The sequence below is a fragment of the Geotrypetes seraphini genome, chromosome 11 (genome assembly GCF_902459505.1).
Source record: "Geotrypetes seraphini chromosome 11, aGeoSer1.1, whole genome shotgun sequence".
Taxonomy (NCBI): Eukaryota; Metazoa; Chordata; class Amphibia; order Gymnophiona; family Dermophiidae; genus Geotrypetes; species Geotrypetes seraphini.
In genome coordinates this window covers 26,223,217-26,237,220 of record NC_047094.1, presented here as the reverse complement: position 1 = coordinate 26,237,220, position 14,004 = coordinate 26,223,217, and the positions used below count along the sequence as shown (strand labels likewise).

The 14,004-nt window shown below is 44.5% G+C and overlaps 1 protein-coding gene across 1 annotated transcript in view; it reads right to left on the bottom strand.

Annotated features, from left to right (window-relative positions):
- The window catches only part of CDR2 (cerebellar degeneration related protein 2), a 36,689-nt gene that overhangs the window by 21,905 nt on the left and 780 nt on the right, over positions 1–14,004 (bottom strand). The gene's annotated exons all lie outside the window — the stretch shown is intronic.

The window sequence follows — 14,004 nt, the reverse complement described above, 5'->3', positions numbered from 1 at the left end:
GCGGCTCCTTGCGCTATCCACTCCTGCATCGGAAGCCTCTCTGACGTCACAACATCAGAGAGGCTTCTGACACAGGCGCGGATCTCGCGAGGAGCCGCCACCCGCGGCTTTGAATGGAACGATTGATTGGGAGCCGGCCAGACATGCTGCTGCTACACAAGGAAGGGAACCGAAGGGGAGGGGAAAGAGAAATGCCTCTCCTGCACAGGAAAGGGGGGGAGGGAAATGCTGCTTCTGCTGCTGCTGCATAGGGAAAGGGAGAGGGAGGGAAGAGGAAGAGAAATGCCTCTCCTGCACAGGAAAGGGGGAAGGGAAATGCTGCTTTTGTTGCTGCTGCACCCAATTGGGGAAAGAGAGGGAAGGAAGGAGAAGGAAGACAAGGGAGAGGAGAGGAACAAGAGATGCCAAGTTCATGGGAGGGAGGGAAGGAAAGGAGATATCAGACCATAGAGGGGGAGGGAGATATGCCAGGGCAAGGGGGGAGGGAAGGAGACAGATGCAAGACCAGGGAAAAGGAAAGAAGAAGGGAGGGAGAAAAGGAAGGAAAGAGATGTCAGACCATGGAAATATGGATGGAAGAAGAGAGAGATAGAAGGAAAGGTAAGACATGGAAACGTAGATTTTGAAAAGAAAGCAGAAAAATTGAATATTAAGTTAATGCCAAAGATGGATGCAAGGCAGAAAGTGAAGACGGAGAGAAAAACAGTCAAAGGACAAGAAGGCCCTGGAAACATAGTTAAAAGCACAGAAAAATAAAGTCACCAGCCAACAAAGGTAGGGAAAATGATTTTATTTTCAATATAGTGATTGAAATGTGTCAGTTTTGAGAAAGAAAAGATATTAAACTTTAAATGTGAGGGCTGCAGAAAAAAATAGAGTACTTGGAGGGCCGCAGAAAAAATAGTTAATTTCTTATTAAAGAAATGACAATTTTGCATAAGGTAAAACTCTTTATAGTTTATATATCTTTCCTTTTAACTGTTAAAGGAAAGTTTTATAAACTATAAAGAGTTTTACCTCATGCAAAATTGTCATTTCTTTAATAAGACATTAACTATTTTTTCTGCGGCCCTCCAAGTACCTACAAATCCAAAATGTGGCCCCGCAAAGGGTTTGAGTTTGAGACCACTGTTCTAAACCTAGCTAAATCCATTTCTCACGCCAGAATACCATACATTCACCCCATTTTACCAAAATCCTTAGGGCCTTTTCAAGATCAAATTCAGAGTTCAGAAACAAACGTACAATTATTGCACATTCCTTATAAATTACTACATATACTCCCAGTACTGATGAAAATAGTGTGCAAGTTTGTCAATCGAAAAGTTTCTGGCCTGACCAACAAAGACTAGCAGCACAATTCTATAGCTGTCCAGCAGATGGCATTGACAAACAGCTACAATTAGATTTTCAAGTTAGTCCGACATCTAGTTTTGTCTTGTTAGTCTTTTGAAGTGAACTAGTCCACTTTATTATTTTTTTTTTTAATGGGACAAAATTGGGAGTATCGTGTCATGATCAAGATTTAATTTCAGTAGGTGATTTGAGTTTTGACACAGTATATAAATTTTATCAATACAAGTGAAAAATAATGTGTGGGTCAGAAGCTGTACCAGTGACCTATATTAAGTTCAAACCAGGTCATCCTATTTTCAGGTGTCAGTGGGTAACCAGAATTTACTCTTCAGAGCTTCCTAATCTGTGGTGTTGGTTACCTGGGAGGACTCTCCATATATGCATTGCTATTCTGCATCAGGGATGGAGGGTAAATCACAAAAAAAGATTTATTGTAGAGTAGAGGGCTTTATGCTCATTATGTGCAGTGCAGATGAAAGTAGATATGTGGAAGTTAAAAGCTTGCACTAGCAAGCCTCATCTTCCTGTTGAGTAACGTCTGCCTTCTCTCAGTCTGCTATTGAAGCAGGATATACACCACAAGACAAAGGATTAAATAATGTTGCATTGCAGCAGGATAAATCCCGTTAGAAATTTTTTCTTCCCTCAGTAAAAACAAAGCGAGATAGTTACACATCAAGGTCAACCTTTAGTCATTCAAAATCTTACAATATAACAGTTCTCTGGAGATTACAGAAGCTCTTATGAACACACTCGTGAAATGAGGCTGTACATAACAGAGCATTCATTGTAGCTCTGAAATCCAAAAGAATTTAAGCTAAAGAGTCTTCAACCCTGCCCATTTGATTCAGGGTTACTATAGCTTGACAGAAACAGAATGAGTACCTTTAAACCCGACCACCTGTCACAGAATCTACAAAGCTGCCCAGACCACTAACCAAATATGAATCCGATACAGACACTAAGCAAATTATTACATAGGAACTGGCTTTGAAGACTAGTGTTGCCTTCCCATTAAAAAAAAGTGTTCCAGGCAACATGCATAAAAGAAATCCTCTTCCCCACCACGTAAAATGCTTTGACATCCAATTATATTACAAAATAAGCTTCCTAAAGTGTGCAAATTCATTTCAAAAAGCAAGATTAAGAAGATTCTTTGTAAGAACTGATTGTTTCTGCATAAATTAATATTCTCAGGTGGTTAAGGCAGCAGAACTTCTCTGTAACTTTACAAATCCATTGCTAAAACCAGGGCTGTGGAGTTGGAGATGGAGTAGATAAAAATGCACCAACTCCTGATTAAATTTAAATTATAATAAAAAAAAAATACAGCAAGTTCAAATGTCCCATTTCACAAGCAAGTCATAATTAACAATTGTTTGTGGGCATTTTTCGCCGATCTATACCTAAAAGCAGGCCAATTTTAAATGTTGTACAGGAAATTAAGCCGTCTGCACCATGTGCTGTGGCGGCAAAAAGGGCAAACAGAATGCTAGGAATGATAAAGAAGGGGATTACGAACAGATCGGAGAAGGTTATCATGCTGCTGTACTGGGCCATGGTGAGACCTCACCTGGAGTACTGCGTCCAGCACTGGTTGCCGTACATGAAGAAAGACACGGTACTACTCGAAAGGGTCCAGAGAAGAGCGACTAAAATGGTTAAGGGGCTGGAGGAGTTGCTGTACAGTGAGAGATTGGAGAAACTGGGCGTCTTCTCCCTTGAAAAGAAGAGACTGAGAGGAGACATGATCGAAACATTCAAAATACTGAAGGGAATAGACTTAGTAGATAAAGACAGACTGTTCACACTTTCCAAGTTGGGAGAACGAGAGGGCACTCTCTAAAGTTGAAAGGAGATAGATTCCGTACAAACGTAAGGAAGTTCTTCTTCATCCAAAATGGTGGAGAGCTGGAATGCTCTTCCGGAGTCTGTTGTAGGGAAAAACACCCTCCAGGGTTTCAAGACTAAGCTGGACAAGTTCCTGCTAAACTGGGACGTACACAGGTGAGGCTGGACTCATTTTAGAGCACTGGTCTTTGACCTGGGGGCCGCCGCGTGAGCGGACTGCTGGGCACGATGGACCACCTTGTCTGACCCAACAGCAGCAATTCTTAAGTTCTTTAACTTCTGAACCATTGCTTTTTTTTTTTTTTTTTATAAAACTTTCATTTCTTATATTGAATTCAGTAAAGCGACGTTGCATATGCGTGAAAAATAAACGACCAGAAAACATCCAAAAAAAGAGATTCCAGCAGGAGTTTTTTAAAGAACTAAAAGTAGAAAGTATGATCGCTCATCAAAACTGACTGTAGAAGAAGCCATCCTTGTTTATTCCGGGATTATTAGTGATGTGGCTAGAACCGTAACAGCAATGCCACCCACCTAAGTCAGTGTTGAAAGACTATTTTCAGCTCTAAAAATAATCAAGATTTAAGAGGATCCGGCAGAAGCAATTCTGTTTCTTAGAACAACACATTGAGTTAGTTTTGGATTGCATTTAACAGCTCGTCTACTCTACAAATATATTTCAAGTTTAATATATAAACTGTTTTAGGTTTTCCAGCTTTTGTTTTTGTGTTAAAACTAACAAAGAATGTGGTTCATATTTTTAAATTGGTAAAGTTCCTGTTCCTGATTTTTATGCATGCTATGCTACTACTTTATAGCCACTTGATAAAAACAATAAATAAAAAAATTGTTTGCATTCTGTTTAAACTGGCCAATACAGTAGAGCGTCAGCTTCCTAGCCAGTAGTTCTGTTGTTAAATGGCATGTATGCTGCCTTACTTCAATCAACGTGGAAAATACATTAGCATATTAAATACAGATGAGTCGGAGTCATGGGTACCAGAAAATGAGGAGTTGGAGTCGAAGGATTTACTTATAGACTCCACAGCCCTGGCTAAAACTCAGCACTTTACAGGTGACCGACAATTCCGACACATGAGCATTAAGTGTTAAAGCCGTTCCAGAAATACCTTTCACACCAATCCGATTACATTCCTTGCACCAGATTGTATCCGACAGCTTTGGTGGGCTTAGCTCCCTTCACTGAAGGACAGTCTTATGCAATTAGCTTTACAGAGCTAAGCCATCAAGTGGTTCAAGACCCTTCCTTCTGTGTCCGAGGGGGAACAGCAGTAAGTGCAAAATCTGATGCATGAGCAAACCTGCGGCAACTGAGGTGGGAGAAACAGATGCCGTCACACATGCAGCACGGGAAGGAAATAAGTCAAAAGCCCTCTTGTGCCCCGCTTGGCAAAGTTTAGTAAGAATAAAAGAAACAGATGACTGGCAGCAGGTGGAATGCCTCCTAAAATATTTTCATTTTAGTCGTTTCCATTTGTTTGGAAATTGGACTACATGCTTGTTTAGATGAGAAGGTGCAGTAAAACTCCCTTGGCACACCTTAAGATCTCTTCCTTCCAGATTGTAACGATCTCTTACAAAATTAGCTCAGCACTGTCGTAGTAAAGGGGTGGGGGTCCCCTCCAGGCGCAGTCTTTGTAAAGGGCACAGGCACCTGTCCTCTCCGCCCCCTCCTTCCCGACCCCCCCCCTGCCACATGCTTTCAACTCTACCCTTCCTTCATACCTCTAATTTTTCCTACGCACCCATCCTCTCTGCCCCCACCTTCCCGACTCCACCCACCACATGCTTTCAACAATGCCCTTCCTTTGTACCTCTAATTTTTCCTACGCACCCATCCTCTCCGCCCCCCCCACCATACGCTTTCAACCCTGCCCTTCCTTCGTACTTCTAATTTTTCCCACGCACCCATCCTCTCCGCCCCCTCCTTCCCGACCCCCCTGCCACACGCTTTCAACCCTGCCCTTCCCTCGTACCTCTAATTTTTCCCACGCACCCATCCTCTCCGCCCCCTCCTTCCCGACCCCCCTGCCACACGCTTTCAACCCTGCCCTTCCCTCGTACCTCTAATTTTTCCTGCGCACCCATCCTCTCCGCCCCCTCCGTCTAATTTTTCCTGCGCGAGAAGCATTAGAAATTTGCTGCCTGCGTCGGTGTTGCTACTCTACGACATCACTTCCAGGCCCCGTGCCTAGAAGTGATGGTGTTAGAGGTCCTGCTGTTGCTGTCGCCTGGAAAATTAAGAAGGTATGGGGGCAGAAGGTCAGGCGCCACTTACCCTCGCTATGCCACGGCTCATATGCTTTGAATTAGAAAGCACCATCATAGGGCATTTAAGAGCTTACAAGTCAAATTCTGAGCACAGGGAGGTGCAGGGATGTACTCGGAGGTGGTGGAGGCGAAGAGACCAAGCACAAAAAAAAAAAAAAAAGGAGGGGGGTGGAGAAGACTATGGTAAAGACGTACATGAAACAGGCTTTTATTCAGTTAATAGAGCAAAGTATAACAGCGTATATCAGAAAATACCGCATTTTTCATTTTATTAGAAGCAACCAGCCATAAGACGCAACCCCCTTGTACAGGAGGAAAAACCAGGAAAAAAAAAAATTGTTCAGAATTTTTTTCCTTGGTTTTTCCTCCTGTACAAGGGGGGTGCATCTGGTGCTGGGAAGCCCAAAGCCCGCAGGTACCTTTTTTTCTGGCGGTGGTCGGTGGTGGACGGCTGCTTTTCTCCCTGCAAAGCGATCCATGAGAACTTGATGGCAAGCCAATCACGGAGCGGGACCAGGTAGGAAGCGCAAAGGTCATGCTCCTGTCTTATGCGCCGCTCTGCAGGGAGAAAAGCAGCCGTCCACCACTGAACACCACCAGAATAAAAGGTGCTGGGGGGGGAGGGGGAGAAGGTGTATTTGCTCTCACATATGATCTTAATGATTAGGGACCCAACACAGTCCGTGTTTCGATTAAAACATCTTCCTCAGGGGTCTGGAGGAATCTATGTTAAAAATTAAAAAAAAAAAAAAAAATAAGACAAAGGTAGATATAAGATAAGGTAAAACCTTGTTTTGAAGTTAAATCAATCAAACTCAAATAATAGCCATGGTGAAAGAACCGTCTAGCGAAGAGATCTGCAAACTGTTTTAACAGTTCGAACATACATTGGGCAGGATTCACTAAACCTCCAAACCGTGCACGATCCGTTTCCTATTGCATGCCGGCCAACTGATTCAATCAAGGCCTGCATGCAAATGGAGACGATCGTTAGCACGCCCCCCTACCCACAGCCAGAGCGATCCCCGCTCATGCGCACACCCTGACAGTAGTGACAGGAGAAGCAGCCTCCTGTCACTGCTGTCAGGGCCCAGCGCAGCCCAGATCTCTCTTGCCTGCTCCCAGACTCTCCTGCTCTCTACCGCTGTTCCCTGCAGTGCAAGCCCATGGTTTTAAATCAGGCCTGCACTGAGGGGAATGGCAGCAGAGAGCAGGAGAGTCCGGAAGCAGGCAAGAGAGATCTGCCCAAAAACCCCCCAGGCCGTGATCTCTCCTACCTGCCCTGCCGTGCCCCCCCTTTCCCCCCGAGAAAAAAGCAGGAGGGATGCCAACTCCCTCCTGCCATCAATGTTAAAACTGAAAAAAAAACCCCAAAAAACAAACAGCGCTGCACTCCCCCCGACCAGCGCGGCACTCCCCACCCCGATACCAAAGTTGGGAGCAGGAGGGGGGCTCGGTCCCTCCTGCTCCTAGGCCTCCCACTATCCCCGGCCGGCCCAGGCGGTCGAGCCTGGCCCACCCACCCCGGTACCTTTACAATTGTTAGGAGCAGGAGGGGTGCCCGATCCCTCCTGATCCTTCGAGGCAGACTCACATCTTCTGGAGCAGGAGGGATGCCCGGACCCTCCTGATCCTACACTGATGAAAATCTTCAGGAAGAAGAAGAGGAAAGTCCTCCTCCTCCTGCTTGCCAGCCAGCTGCCGCCCCAATAGCGGCCTTAGGCCCCATTCCGGCGCATCATCTGGCCAATCAGGGACTTCCCTAGACTCCTCTCTAAGGAAGTCCCCGATTGGCTGAGGTGCCCCTGCCTGAGGCACCTCAGCCAATCAGTGCCTTAGGCCTCTCCTCATGCATCAGATGATGCACCGGGGCGGGTCCTTAGGCTGCTATTGAGGCGGCAGATGGCTGGCGAGCAGGAGGAGGACGACTTTCCTCCTCCTCCTCCCAAAGATTTTCATCGGCATAGGAGCAGGAGGAGGGTCCGGGCACCCCTCCTTCTCCAGAAGATGGGAGCCTGCCTTGAAGGAGCAGGAGGGACTGAGCACCCCTCCTGCTCCCAACTTTGGTGTCAGGGGTGGTCCGTGCCGGGTCGGACCCGACAGGGGGGGGGGGGGGTTAGTCAGCCTATGGGGCAGGAGAGACCGGGCACCCCTCCTGCTCCCAACATTTTTTAAGGTACAGGGGAGAATGAGGGGGGGTGGGTCTGGCTGGCCTGGCCCAACCATGGGTGGACCGGTCGGGTGCGGTGGCTCTCCTGCTCCCCTCCTTCCAGGCAATCTTGCCACCCAGACTCTCCTGCTCTCTGCCGCCTTCTGTGCAGTGAGAGCTCGTGGGTTTAAAGCGGGGCTGCACTGCGGCGTGCAGCACTGCTTTAAACCTGTGGGCTCGCACTGCAGGGAAGGCGGCAGAGAGTAGGAGCTCAGGGCAGAAAGCAGAGCTGGAAGATCGGGGCAAGCAGGCAGGAGACATGGGGCAGAGCAGGGCTTCTATGGAGCTGGAGAGTTGAAAAGATGTTTTCGACTGGTCTCCAGCAGTCGCTTCTTGGGTTGAGCGGCCAGCCCTGTCGGATCCGAAATTTTGGGTAGTGAATTGGGTCGCTGTCCAATTTGCATGCATTTCACCTCATTTGCATGCACGGATTCAAAGTGGATCGCAGGAGGGGTAAGTGAATCAGGACGGATGGAAATTTGATAGTAAAGTGGTCGCAAACTAATCGATACAGGATCGGTTTGCTTAGTGAATCTAGCCCATTGTTATTTCCTAAACTTTATTACCCACTTAACACCTAAGCAGCTCATAAAAAACACATTCACAATAAATTAAAATACATCCACACAATAAGAACAAACAAAACTGACAAACAATACTTTGCAGCCAGTTATCTCTGCCCCTGGCATAATAGATCTACTCCAGTAACAATTCAAGCAAATACCCTCACAAAAAGGAATGTAGTTATCCAACTTCACCTTTTCTTTCCTGATCTTTCACCCTCCCTGACTGAAATGTAAAGCTTTTAATTCCGTGCAGTTTGTGCCACATTGATCGTGGCAATGTCACAGAATACTCTTGGCACAGTGCCATGTCTTCAATTTGCCGTGATTTTCGAGTGTTAGCAGCACCTTTACATGCTTGCCAACAGAAACGTCAAATGGAGCATTTCATTAGCTCCATTAATTGCTTAAAAATTTCTCAAGTAAACACAAATGAGGTGTGAAATATTTCTCAAGTGAACACAAATGAGGTGCAAGCCAAAGAATTTCAGTTTACATTTTTAAAGAAAGACTGGTTAGAGCTTAAGCTTCGCTTCGGTGACATATTAATATCACAGATATCCCTTAATGACAAAACAAAGTGATTTCCAGAATACTGGGGAGCTCGACAAAAATAAAAGGAGTTAAGTAGCTATGAAAAAAAAAAAAAGTCAGCCTTATATTTACGAATATAGCCCCATCTGAAAGTGTGGTGTAATCCTATACAATAAAACCCTAGCCGCGCATGCGCACTCTTACCTGCGTGGTTCCGTGATCTCTGATCTGTGATCAGTAGGTCTGTGGCGGCAGGAGTGCGCATGCGTGCATATATCGCTCCCTCTCTCCATGGCCACCAGGACTGGCCTGCGGCGCTGAACTCCTTGCTCTCCACCTCCTCAAGCAAAAATTAAAAGCTGCGGTGTTAGCTCCTCTCAAGAGCTGCACCAGCGTCAGAGAAGGCTTCCGACGCTGGCGGGGATCGTAAGAGGAGCCGCGGCGGCACTTTTAAACTTAAAAAAAAAAAAACTTCGGCTGCAACAGGCCAGCCCGCGGGAAGGGAAGGGGGGCAGACAAAGAAGAGGACTCCAGCCACAGGAACGCAATAAGGGAAGGGAGGGGCATGGAACAGGCTAGACCGCGGGAAGGGAAGGGGGCCGAATGGTGCAGGCCAGATCGAAGCAGGACAGAACGCAGTAAAAGAAGGGGAAGGGGCCGAATGGAGCAGGCCAGATTGCGGTAAGAGAAGGGAAGGGAGGGTGGGGGAAAATACTGCTACTGCTGTACAAGAATCTGGAGGGGAAGGGAAATACCACTGCTGCTTCAGCACAGGAAGGTGGAGGGGGGAAGGAGGGAAATGCTGTTGCTGCTGCACAGGAAAGTGGAGTGGAAATGCTGCTGCACAGGGAAAAGGAGGGAAAGAATGACATACAGACAGCGGGATGGAGGGAGACAGAAAGAAAGGAAGAAAGACACAGGGGCAGGGAGAGGGACAGAAAGACAGACAGAGAAAGGGGGCCAGGGAGAGAGAGAGAGACAGTGGGAGGGAGAGAGACAGAAAGACAGACAGACATATATTCTAGCACCCATTAATGTAACGGGCTTAATGACTAGTAGTGGATAAAGCTATAGCCTCAGCATCCTGAGGTTGTGTGTTCAAATCCTGCATTGCTCATTGTGACCCTGGGCAAGTCACTTAATCCTCCACTGCCCCAGGTACACTGTGAGCCCACCAGAACAGATAGGGAAAATGCCTGAAGTACAGTACCTGTATATAAAACTGTTTTGAGTGCAGTTGTAAAACTACAAAAAGGCAGTATAAGAGTCCCAGTCCCTCTCTGAAACCAGCCCATATTGTTATTGTAAATCTTCTTTTGGTCTAGGGCAGGGATCTCAAAGTCCCTCCTTGAGGGCTGCAATCCAGTCGGGTTTTCAGGATTTCCCCAATGAATATACATTGAAAGCAGTGCATGCACATAGATCTAATGCATATTCATTGGGGAAATCTGGAAAACTGACTGGATTGTGGCCCTCAAGGAGGGACTTTGAGACCCCTGGTCTAAGGCAAGGGTGGGCAACTCCGGTCCTCATGGGCCGGAATCCAGACAGGTTTTCAAGGTTTCCCCAATGAATATGCATGAGATCTATTTGCATGCACTGCTTTCAATGCATATTCATTGGGGAAACCTTGAAAACCTGACTGGATTCCGGCCCTCAAGAACCGGAGTTGACCACCCCTGGTCTAAGGCAATCAAGAACATGAAACACAGCTCCTTCACTACTCTCTTTCCTATAAAAGTACTACTTTGACTGTCTTTGTAGTTACTCAAAGTTGGAGTAGTTGGGCCTTTAAACTAATATGCACCAAGACAGGGATCTCAAAGTCCCTCCTCGAGGGCCGCAATCCAGTCGGGGTTTCAGGATTTCCTCAATGAATATGCATTGAAAGCAGTGCATGCACATAGATCTCATACATATTCATTGGGGAAATCCTGAAAACCCAACTGGATTGCGGCCCTCGAGGAGGGACTTTTGAGACCCCTGCACCAAGATGTATAAACTGTGAAGTATTTTTTAAATATTACACCGTCCATAAGGGGAAAACCCATTAAAAGCATATTAAGCTTTCAAACATCATAAACTAAAATAATTTTGGTGGGAAAATTGGATCCTCAATGGCACACGGAGGTGAACATTCTGGATGATGATCTCCTGGTGCATGACTATTTTAGGTGTAAGATTAGAATGAAGTTACAAGTAACTAAGACTGTTCAAGCTTGTTTTGCACAGATGCTCTCGTTGCATCGTTTAAAACCAATGTTAACACCATACAATTTTTGAACTGTAGTTCAGGCTATGTCTTGTCAAGACTTGGCTTTTGTAATGCCCTTATTATCTAGGAATAACAAAGGTTAGATGTAAATTGTTACATGTTACACAGAACGCTGCAGCAATATTGATAATGGGTTTGTCTAGATATGACCATATTTCACCTCATCTCCAAAAACTTCCGGTCGTCTTCAGAATACAGTACAAAGTTTTAATGATCCGTCACCAATTCAGTGGGTGTGGGAAAACTTCAGTCAGAAGAGAGGAAAGAGGTTTCCTTAAGTGGTGAGCACTTTCACTTGTCAGCAACAAATTTTTCTTAACAAACCCTCCGAAGTTACTCTTCTAGAACAGGGGTGCCCACACTTTTTGGGCTTGCGAACTACTTTTAAAATGACCAAGTCAAAATGATCTACCAACAATAAAATAAAAAACACACAAAGCACACCGAAAAGCAGAGAAAATATTAATTATCATTCATTTTCCGGGGTTTTTCCAAAGAGGTCAAGGCAGATGACTCTATGCCAGTGGTCTCAAACTCAAACCCTTTGCAGGGCCACATTTTGGATTGGTAGGTACTTGGAGGGCCTCAGAAAAAAAATAATGTCTTATTAAAGAAATGACAATTTTGCTTGAGGCTGTCCCAGAACTTCCTCTCCGACGTCAGAATTGACGTCGGGGAGAGGAATGCTGGTTGGTCCGACGCTTCTGCAGGGAGAGCTTGGGGCGGCAGTGGGGAACGTCAGGGAGAGGAAGGCTCATCGGCCCGGTAGATCAGGACAACAACACGAGTCTATTACGGAGCCCCCAACTCACATTGCTTTCCCAGTTGATCACAATCGACATATTGGGCACCCCTGTTCTAGAGGCACTCTGGGATCTGGTGACTAATTTTGGTAAAGCCATAAATCCCCATTTTCAGTATATAGAAGGGAAACTGATTGAACATACAAGGGAACTGAAAGAAGTAAAAACGGAACTGAATGGCTAAATCCAGCATGCAGAAAGTTGAACAGGATTAAATTTCCTTTAAACAGATCCAAGAGACAATAATTAAGGACAATGTCTATCTTAGGAGAAGAGTTGAAATGTTGGAGAATACTTCACGGAGCAAAAACCTAAAGTTGATTAATTTCCCTAGGGTCACTTTGGTGACTCCAAGGGAAATGATTAAAAGATACTTTCAGGAAATCTTGGGAATCTCAGATAAACGTTTACCTCCACTCTCTCAGGTTTATTACCTGCCTTCTAGTAATCAAGGTCAACAGCAAAGGTCTAGTAATCAAGAAGTAATGGATGCCTCAGCTCTTCTTGAGACATCAGTTAAAGAAACTGCAACCTCAGCAACATTAATAATATCTGTAGCCCTTCAACCAGATAAGGCATGGATTTTGAGCCTATTCTTTAAGAATAAGCAGAATTTCTTGGATATAAAAGACAGATGTTTCCCGATATATCACATGAGACGCAGAAGCGTAGGCGTGAATTTCTTTTACTTAAACCAGGAGTTTTAGCTTTGGGGGCTACTTTTTACTTGCGACATCCCTGCAAGTGCATTGTGTATCACCAATTGAATAAGTATGTCTTTTTTGAACTGTTTCAATTACAGTAACTACCTTCTTGTCACTTTCCCAGTTGGATAAAGAAAAACCTCAAGCTCATGAGACTGTTATACATTTTGCTCTCAGTTTCAAGCTTTGATTCTTTATTGTATTTTCATACTTTCTCACCAACTGTTTAAATCTTGGATCTAATTTGAGGACGAGTAAAATTAAACTTGTGTAAGTGAATTTCTTATTATTTTTCATTGTTAAACTGCCAGTTGGAGAATGTCCTAGGTTTGATTTCTTTCTGTGCAAGTTAAATGCTTGATATTTAAGTTAAAACTTATACATAAAATAATAAAAACAACATATCTAGTTATATTCCAAACTGATCCTTGCATTCTGAGAATTTGGCTCTGCTGAAGACGACCGTGAATCCAAGGTTGGTCGATACTGGCAAAAAGGCTCTCTGCTGTGCATGATATTTGGAATTCTCTGGTAGGACAGGTACAGAACTATTGTGAGAGGGATATATTTAGAAAATTACTCAAAACACAGTTATTTGCCGATGCTTTCTTTTAGTTATATTCTTTTATTTGATAAATTTAATGAGTTGTTTGTGAACTGCAGTTATGATATTAATCTGGATCCATGACAGAATATGAACGTTTGCTTGTTTTAAGATTTGCGTTTTATGTAAACTATGTTAGCATCTTTTAAATATGAATTTTAAGACCTTTTGTATGTCTTTTTAACATGTTTTAAGATTATGTATGTACACTTTGTTAACCGTTTAGTTGTAAACTGTATAGAAATTTTTTAAATAAATTTCTCCAATCTTTGGCGAGATAAGGGATACCTTTTGTATTTTCCTTATTATATCTATTATACTGAAAATAAAAAAAATATTTCTAATCAAACTCAAAGACAATCGATATTTTTTCTAAAAAAAAAAAAAAAAAAGATAAGCGATTATTATTTTTAAGTTATTCCTGAGGTAAAGGGACAACCTCACGGCCACCGTGACAGGCACCAGATGCGACACGAGCTCCCTGCAGTCAGACCAAGGGGGTGGGCACCGAACTGCTTTTCCCCCAAAACCACAGGCACCAACTTTTCCAAATCGATTGGGAATGCTAAACCTAACGGGATTTACCCCTCCGAGGAAACGCTTAAGGAGTCTGCTCCATATGGGCAAGCCCGACACCCTCTCAACTGGATCCTAGGTGAAAAGCAAAGCTTTGGTTCCATCCACATCCTGACCTCTGTTAAGTGTCCTGCTATAGCCCAGGCCAGTGGATGTTGGAGAGGTACCTCTTTTTTTTTTTTTTTTAATGCCCAATGATTAGGATGAGTCTGCTCTAACAATAGTGTTCTGGTGACA